At 44.4% G+C, this 10045-nt stretch overlaps 1 long non-coding RNA gene across 1 annotated transcript; it reads left to right on the forward strand.

Annotated features, from left to right (window-relative positions):
- On the forward strand, window positions 1-7995 carry LOC308458397. The gene is made up of 3 exons (XR_013977358.1): window positions 1-269; window positions 692-933; window positions 7573-7995. It is a non-coding gene; the product is annotated as an uncharacterized lncRNA (long non-coding RNA).
- The last annotated feature ends 2050 nt before the right edge of the window (window positions 7996-10045 follow it).

A 10045-nucleotide genomic window follows, 5' to 3' on the forward strand; every position in this document is an offset into this window, starting at 1 on the left:
GCTGTATTTGCATTTGCCCCTCCCCCCAGTGAACTACCGGTATCTAATCCTGAATCTGCTTTGGCATCAGTTGCATTTCCCATTGGAAACACACCTGGGGGGCACATGCAGCCCCCAGAATGAGACAAACCTCTCTGGGCATCTTCCTTATGAAGCACAGCTCAGGACATCCATAAATCTTCGTTCCCAGCACGCATCCAGCGACACATATCGGAAGACTATGTGCACACTCACTCAGCAGAGTTTATCAGAAATGAAGGGGAGCGTTGGTGTGTGCATTTTAAGTATTTCTTAAGCAATATATACAGCACAAAGCAATCATGGCGTCTCTCCTCCTTCTTCTCCAAGAGAGATAGAGAGAGAAAGTACAACACTACAATAGAGCGGAAGAAAGAAGACTATCTTCCGTTCTCACACTTTCCAAACCTAGAAAGCCAGTGTGGTGTAGTAGTTCAGAGCAGTAGACTCGTAATCTGGGGAACCGGGTTCGCGTCCCCGCTCCTCCACATGCAGCTGCTGGGTGGCCTTGGGCTAGTCACACTTCTCTGAAGTCTCTCAGCCTCACTCACTTCACAGAGTGTTTGTTGTGGGGGAGGAAGGGAAAGGAGAATGTTAGCCGCTTTGAGACTCCTTCGGGTAGTGATACAGTGGGATATCAAATCCAAACTCTTCTTCTCTTCTTCTCTTCTAGAAAGTAAACACAGACATGTGATGTAACAATCACACATCCAGCAACGGAGGAATGAAATGCTAACAAAGACGTGTCCATGGAACAACTCAGGTGGATTGTGTCCACTGTCTCCATAACCTGGCACTGTTCCACTTTGGAACAAAGCTGCCTAGTGGCTCATTCATGTCAGCACCTCTGGAAGACTAAAAAGGAAGTCTGGGCTGCCTCCATTTGTTCTCGCTAACCGCCTGAAAGTTCACAGGGTAAGAAGCTCTTGTCACCACGAATGAGCTATAAAATGTATTTCAATATGTAATTACAATTGGCATTTCTGAGGCACATAATGCCCCCCCCCCAGTGGATGTGGTAATCATAGTGAAAAGCGATTAAAGTGACATTAGCGGAGTGAGAACTGTATAGAGAGGTTGGAAACCTGGGTTGTCATTTTGAGAAATCTGACTGCCAAAGGACGTTGGCCCTTTTTTAATTGCCAAGTATAAAAGATGGTGTTTGGTTTATCCCCAAATTCACCCACAAAACTGGCTTTCAAGCAACGCCTCTCCCCCCTTCCAGCCTTCCACCAACTTAATGTCACAAGTCAAATAGCTTTTCTACGAAACCTACACCTTCATCACCGAGCTCTGAAATGTCAGCTATAATTATAACTTCCTTTAAAAAACAACAACAAGCAAACACAAATTGCATTGTTTATTTAAAAGGACAAGCATTTCTTATCTTCTGGACATCTAAAATTAGCAAAATGAAGTTTCCCACTCCCCTTTAGATATTAAATGCGAGCATGGCCACATTTAAAAGAAAACAGAATACGTTTTGCTAATTCTAAAGGTTCAGGAGGTAAAAAGTGTACCCCTCAACTGTCCTGATTTGAGCGGAACGTCTTGGGAGCCATCCTGACTTCTGACTGGATCCCAGAATGTCCTGGTTATTTTTGTCTGGCTCCCTTGTGTGAATTTGCTGGCTCACGCCAAAGTGCCGAAACAAAAGACGTTCCTTTTTTGGTCTTGCTGGCTCTCATGCGAATCAGCTGGCTCACACTCAAAAGGCGAGCCTTCTCTGTGGTGACCCCTAAGCTGTGGAACTCTATCTCTGCAGAGGTGCATCCAGCACCTTCATTATAGAGCTTCTGGTGTAATGCTGAATGCATACCTCTTTGCCTTGGCTTTTGACATGAGGGGTGTGTGTGTGTGTGTGTGTGTGTGTGTGTGTGTATACACCCACCCACTCCCATTTTTTTGTGATTGCAAGCTGTTTTAAACTGCTTCTAATATTGTGCTTTAATGCTGTAACCTGCTCTGGAACCTTAGAAGGGAAATACCACAAAGTGATTCATAAAAGAATAATACAACAAAGTGATCTGGAAAAATACCGGGGTTTTTTTTGCTCTATAAGACCCACTTTTTCCCTCCTAAAAAGTAAGGGGAAATGTGTGTGCGTCTTATGGAGCGAATTGTAGGCTGCGCAGCTATCCCAGAAGCCAGAACAGCAAGAGGGATTGCTGCTTTTACTGCGCAGCGATCCCTCTTGCTGTTCTGGCTTCTGAGATTCAGAATATTTTTTTTTCTTGTTTTCCTCCTCCAAAAACTAGGTGCGTCTTGTGGTCTGGTGCGTCTTATAGAGCGAAAAATACATAGCTATTTAAAACTTTTTTAAAAATTGATGAAAATCAATGATGAAAAACTGATTAAAACATATGCCATCATCCTGTATTCTTGGGTAGGCTTGGGTTTTTTTTTTGACAAAATGGTTTTAGCAGGCACCAAAAAGAGTAGAGTGAAGGCTCCTGCCTGATGTCAATAGACAGGGAGTTCCAAAGTCTGTGTGCTGCCTCAGTATAAGATTGATTTCTTACAAATGTAGAACAAGTGTATTGTGGCACTTGTAGCTGTGCCAGAAAGGTGATCTCCGAAGTAAACTGGTCCCTGGCATGCAAACGCCAATACTGTATCCCATTTAGGACAACATGGCGCCCATTGGCCTTCCAGGAATTATACTGGGGCCCATGTGCAATGAATAGAAAAATTCCACATTCATTTGCTGAGTCTGCTGCTACAATTAATTCATTTTGCACCATCTCCTGTCCTCATTACAGTTTTATTATAAGAATTAATATATTTTGCCATTTGCTATTCTGGTGAAATCAGGAGAGGAGCCGTGAGAATGAATACATTTTGTTCCACTTTGTCCTCATTATAATTTTAAGGTGTTCTCGAGAATGGATTAATTTGACGCCACTTCTCACTCTTTATCATAAGAATGAAAGCTAAAATAGTTATGAAACTCTGACAGCCTTTTGTCTGGAACTATTCTGTGCTCAAGATTTTTTTTTTAAAAAAACTGCATTGAGAAGAGGAGGGGAAGGTTATAAATGTTCTGTGAGGGTTTATAAATGTGTAGAAAATGATTGGATGCCTCTGAGGGAAAGCCGAAGGAATAAACAAATGAAACAGATGACCACATGCTTGTGACTGTCTCAAGATCATAATCTGCCATTCAGGCTGGGTACTCTAATCACACAGATATGATTTTCATTAAATTATTCCTTCCCCAACAGACAATAAACAACTACTTACTGATAGATGGCTGGATACTGGACCATTAATATAAAATGCCAGCTTCCCGCTTTACCAGAAACACTCAGAATCTCAGTCACTGGATACATTTGCAGTAGAAATGTGGTTCCTCTATGTTACTGTTTAAATACAATAAAACAACAGAGAGAGAGAGAAACAATTGCAGTGGCAATTAAGTTTCATCCTAAAGATAGAAACAAAAGGGAAGTTCCATAAAGGGGATTGGGGAAATTTATATATTTTACACACACACACACACACACACACACACACACACACTGCATACAGTCCAAAGTAGACAACCCAAAGTCCAGAAGGATTAGCAAATGTGAAATGCAAATGTATTTCCCCTACAAAAGTTCAAACAGCGGAAGTGTTCCCAAGAAGGTATTACTCGGTGATATCCAGCTAAGGCTGGAAACTTAACCACACTTCCCTAGGAGTAAACCCCGCTGAATTCAATAACGCTTATGTCTTTATAGACATATGTTTGCTTGTTCATTTTCATTTATTTAATTTCTATACCACCCTTCATTCGTGGATCGTGGGGTGGTTTACAATATTTTGTGCTTTATGCACACACAAAAAGCCATAGTAACAAACATGGAATGTATTCAACTATGTTCTGCTCAGAGTAAAAGGTAAAGGGACCCCTGACCATTAGGTCCAGTCATGGCCGACTCTGGGGTTGTGGCGCTCATCTCGCTTTATTGGCCGAGGGAGCCGGCGTACAGTTTCTGGGGCATGTGGCCAGCATGACTAAGCCACTTCTGATGAACCAGAGCAGCGCACGGAAACACCGTTTACCTTCCCACCGGAGTGGTACCTATTTATCTACTTGCACTTTGACGTGCTTTCGAACTGCTAGGTTGGCAGGAGCAGGAGAGACACTGAAATGAATGAGCCTATTAGTCATGACCATTAACCTGAATGGGTCTACTCTATGTAGGACTAGGATGGAATGCTACCCATTATTAGGACTGTGCTGTAAGTCATACTGAGAACAGACCTATGGAAATTGAGGACTTAAGTCTATTTATTTATACTCTGAGTGTGGCGCTGTGGGTTAAACCACAGAGCCTAGGGCTTGCTGATCAGAAGGTCGGCAGTTTCGAATCCCCACGACGGGGTGAGCTTCCATTGTTCTGTCCCTGCTCCTGCCAACCTAGCAGTTCAAAAGCACAAAGTGCAAGTAGATAAATAGGTACCGCTCCGGTGGGAAGGTAAACGGCATTTCTGTGCACTGCTCTGGTTCGCCAGAAGTGGCTTAGTCATGCTGGCCACATGACCCGGAAGCTGTATGCCGGCTCCCTCAGCCAGTAAAGCAAGATGAGCGCTGCAACCCCAGAGTCATCCATGACTGGACCTAACGGTCAGGGGTCCCGTTACCTTTATGACAACAGAGATCACCTACAGTTATTACTATTATATATTCAATTTATATATCTACCCATCAATAAGTGTTTCCTCCGAAGCTTTCAATAAATGTTAAAAAACACAATTTATACCCATGATTAAAGAACAACAACAACAAACAAGTAAAGGCAGCAAAAAGCAAAAAGGAAACCTCTCCATTGAAGCCACACCTCTGAGGAGTTGGCCTCCTCGATCATAGCTGTTTCTCTTAAAAGAGTCATACACCAGGTATTGAGTTGATAGTGAGGACTGTTGCCTTAATTTTACCATCCTTCAATGATCATTTTTGGTATATTTAATGAAGCCATCTCCTTCATTCTGATCCATCCTAAGTGCAAGAGACAGGCATTCCCTCACCATGTTACTTAGGCATAAACACCAAATAATATCTTGCTGTTCCTTTCCTTAATATTTCAAGAAATGTCTGTGACTTGCAGGGGGCAGCAAAAAGGTATAGAGTATGTCACTGCACATCCATGTCATATGCAGAAAGCAATCATTTAGTTGTTTTTTATTATGAGAATGAATTCTTGGAAAATGCCCTTTGGTCTTCTCGAAATGACAGCTCGCTGTGATAATGCTGGTGGCAGATTGTTGACCTATAATATTCAGCATTTAATAGTGTTTCCTACTCACCACATCCCTGTGCAGCAGAACTTTCCAGAGGCAAGATTGTGTGAGGCCTGTTTCATTGCAAGGAGTGTGTCTTATTGGAACCGGAAGATGCATTGTATAATTTCATGTAGGCATTTGCAAATATACAGACTGAGCATATGGGAAGCAAGTACGCAAGCAGACTGTACTCATGCTCAAGCTGTATGAATTCATCCCTCCAAGATGCAAAATCCTGGCAAGCTGCTTCGGCATCCTTCAACACTCTTAAGGAACATTTCCAAACACAGGACTGTGTTTTTTTTCTCTCTTCCCCATGCACATTAAAGTTGCAAGCATAAATAAATAAATAACAAGTTGTGTCCAGACTCAGGTAGTTGAACTTAGGTCCCACTGAAATCAATGGGACAAATTATTAATGACTTAACTTAAGCCCTATTGATTTCTACTGGAACTAAGTTCAATTAACAGGCTGGATCTGGCCCAATGTTTCTTTCAACCCCCCCCCCGCCCCCGAAGAGGCTGTACAAATTTCTGCAGCTTGCTACAGTCCCTGACCACCACTTCATGACTTTATCCATAATCAAGTGTGAGCTGTACAAAAGCTGAAGAGTATGGAGCCATTTTGCATAACCGAAAAGCATCCTAGACCAGCCCTGTCCACAGGAATAGCAGCAGTATCTTTAGAGAAGCACCCACGGAGCTCAGTGGCTGAAGCCATGGAGGGTAGGCTGAATGGGGCACTGCTCCACCCCATCAGTCTGCCCTCAGTGAGCCCCTGGCTTCTTACTTGCAACCAGCCAGGGGTGGTGGTGGTTCTGCCTATCAGCTCCTTCCTTGGTGTTGTCCTTGCAGAACTCAGCAGGAAGGAGGATGAGGACAAAATCAGAATTAGTTGGCTGCATCTGTCATTACCGTTGGTTTCCCTGCCTTCTGCCCAACCATTCCCAATGGACATAAGCCACCACTGGGCTGAACATATGCTTTGTATGCAGAAGGTTTCAAGTCCACCCCTTCCCAAATGTCTCAAGTTAAAATAATTTTGGGGTCCTGCTTGGGACACCTTCGCCAGCCACTTCTGGCTTCAATGGACCATATTGGGCTGGGTGGGATGAATGGCCTGGCATTGTATAAGGCAGCTTCTTACATTCTCAGGAACATACTTAGAAAACTTTATGAAAACCTGCCGAGGTGTTAACAATCCAGTCCGGAATATATCCCCTTATACTATACAGCTCAGGACCAGGTTACTTCAGAGACTGACTTATGCCTTAGATGCTGCGGTCTATGGGAGAGAGCATGGTGCTGATAACTCCAAGGCTGCAGGTTCAATCACCATATGAGACAACTGCATATTCCTGCATTGTAGGGAGTTGAACCACAATGACCCCCAGGGTCCCTTCCAATTACATGGTTCTAGAATTCTTGTGTGAGCTCCAAAGATCTCAGAAGCAGGGCTGCCTCTCCTCTGTGGAATATCATTCCTGTTGAGACACAACAGGCACCCACTATTTGCACTTTCCAGAAACAGTTGAAAACATTTTTGTTCTGAAAAGCTTTCCCAGCTGAATAAACAAAGCTTTTCTATGGGTGTTCACATGTTAAGAGTTTTAGTCTTACTTCAAATGTATTGGTCATGTTTGTGCCTTTAACTGCATTTAATTATCTTCAGTGTAAATTGCGTTGAGACAGTGGTTTAGGTGGTGATGAATTAATTGTAATGAGACCTTTGTTGTTGCCCAAAGCTGGTTGCCGTTCTAGCAGACATGTGATGTGCAAGAACCAAGGCTTTGAAACTGAAACATGTGTTGCCCTGGGTCTGCAACATGCTGGTCTCTGCCATCAGCCAAGGTGCTAAGGGCCACTGTGAGGCTGCCTTTGTCTCCCAGGGAGATGATTTAATTTAATATACAGTGGTACCTCGGGTTAATAACTTAATTCATTCTGGAGGTCTGCTCTTAACCTGAAACTGTTCTTACCTGAGGTACCACTTTAGCTAATGGGGCCTCCCGCTGCCGCCATGCGATTTCTGTTCTCATCCTGAAGCAAAGTTCTTAACCCGAGGTACTATTTCTGGGTTAGTGGAGTCTGTAACCTGAAGCGTCTCTAACATGAAGCATCTGTAATCCGAGGTACCACTGTATACAATTTAGCCCACCCTGAGACTATCACTGAATGGCCAGCTTATAAATTCAGTCAGTCAAAGGAGAGGCCAACCTGGCTTCATCCATCAGTCAGAGAAGGAGCAGCTGCAAGGAGTTTGCTTCTGTCCCTCCCTGCCAGAAAGGACACCTGGCTCCACCTGCCAGTTGCCATGAGACTACAGAAGCAAGCAAGGGCTGTGGGGAGAGACGCTCCGGACTCCATCCACTGGACAAAGGAACAAGAGCCATGAACTGCTATTCACCAGCATGGGAGCAGAAGAACATCGGAGGGATCACACCAATGGTCCATCTCACCCAGCATCCTGTTTGCTTAGTGACCAACCTATAGGAAGCCTGCAAGGAGAATAACAGCAATCTCCACACTCGTTATTCCCAGCAACTGGCATTCAGAGGCATACTGTTTCCAACAGTGTAGGGAGAACACAGCCATGAAGGGTAGTAGCCACTGACTTCCTTTTAACAACAACAATTTTAATATTTGTACCCCACCCATCTGACTGGGTTTCCCCAGCCACCCTGGGTGACTTCCAACAGATATAAGAACACAATAAAACATTGAGCATTAAAACTCTCCCTATACAGGGCTGCCTTCAGATGTATTCTAAAAGTTGTGTAGTTCTTTATCTCCTTGACATCTGATGGGAGGGCATTCCACTGGGCGGGCGCCACCATCAAGAAGCCTCTCTGCCTGGTTCCCTGTAACCTCACTTCTCGCAGGGAGGGAACTGCCAGAAGGCCCTCAGAGCTGGACCTCAGTGTCCGGGCTGAATGATGGGGATGGAGATGCTCCTTCAGGTATACAGGGCCGAGGCTGTTTAGGGGTTTAAAGGTCAATACCAAGGGTTTGAATTGTGCCCAGAAATGTACTGGGAGCCAGTGTAGATCCTTTAGGACAGGAATTATATCTTGTGTGCAGCCACACCTGGTCACCGTCCAGCTGCCGCATTCTGGATTAGTTGTCATTTCTGAGTCACCTTCAAAGGTTGTTATCCTCTAATAACTTTTCTAACCCCCCCCCCTTAAAAGTCATCCAGGTTGGTGGCTATCATCTTGTTGGGGCAATTTCCATCGTTTGTGCTCTGTGAAGAAGCACGTCCTTTGTCTCTGCTGAATCTGCCAACATGCAGCTTCACAGAATGGCCTCTGAGTTCTAGCATTATGTGTGAGAGAGGAGATTGCCTTGACTCAAACTGCTGATTGCTCTCCCCTTCATTCTTTGAACTGTGGACTATAAATACAGTCAACCAACAAACTGTGGGAATGGATAGCTCAGGCACCTCCTCCTCGTATCCTGGATGCTTTACATCTCGCTGTCAGCCCTGCTGCATTCAATCACACAGACGGGGCCACGTGACGGCGCTTGCCACAACTGGATCAACAAAGTCCTGTTTTCCTTCAAAGGCGTGTATTGCCCTGAGAAGTTAGCAAACTGGCACATCCCTGGGAGCAGCTGAGTTAGAGAGGCGCCTGCATATTTCATTCCTCTTAAAAGACTCCACTGCCCTCAAAGAATGGCTGGCTGATGTCTCCTCCACTTGAATTTCGTTACAGGATCTGTAATTAGCAACTAATAGAATCCCTCCCTCCTCCCTGTAGGCCAGCAGCAGGTGCTCCTATTTTCAGATGTATATGAAATATCTGCCAAATCATTTGGCAGATTTCAGGGAGAAATGTGCCAAATTACCTGTCACAGCAAAACTGCCTTTTTAAAGGAGAGATAAATGTTCCCGGAGCTCTAGTTCTACTGAACAACAGTGCCCCCAAGTGGCTGCTTGCACCGGCCACAGGTCTCGGGATGCTCCAGATTTCCTTTGGGATCCAGCTCACGAAAAACCTAACACATTATTCTGAAGCTAGGTCTGCATGCTCATACTACATTGGGCAGAAGAAACCTTATGCCATAGAAGAGCATTCCCTGTTAAGACGTTGAAGGTAGGAAATGCTAATGTTTCATCATTTTGGAGGATGAGAAAAGTCAGTTCAGCACATTCATACAAGCCTTACCAAGTTATTAGGTTTTCTTCTCCGGGCTTTGCAAACTGGGTTTGGAAGAGTCAGTCCCTGATTTATGTTCTTGGCATGCCACAACTTTGAACATGTTGAGTAAAGACATAGACCAATTTCCAACAGTGCACAAATTGGCGCTTTCAAGCGGAATGAAAGTTCAAGGTGCCCAAAGTTTAGATTTGGATTTGGTCAAATACCCAAGAGAAAACACAGCCATTCCGTCAGGCTTCAGCAGGAGAGAAGGGAAGCAAGGCAACCTCATTGGCTCTGCTGAGAGATCAGGTGCTTTGCCTTCCCCCTCCCCAACTATTTCCATTCCATTCCATTCCATTCTGTTAGAAGAATCTGTTGCCTTAAAACTGATACCTGAATTTGCTTTCTGCCCTCCTCACTCCTTTTTCCTTTTGTGCCATGTCTTCTAAACCACAAGCTGGACTGCAGGGTCTGTCCTTACCTGGTAAGACTTACAGAGTCTATGTATAAGCCATTCTTGGGCCTGATACATTCAACATGGTAACAGCATGGATATCTGATAGCAGGAGCAACACTGTAGGAAGCAGGAGGGCCAAGGTCCTCCAGGAACC

Source organism: Podarcis pityusensis (genome assembly GCF_964106645.2).
Source record: "Podarcis pityusensis genome assembly, chromosome: 11".
NCBI lineage: Eukaryota > Metazoa > Chordata > Lepidosauria > Squamata > Lacertidae > Podarcis > Podarcis pityusensis.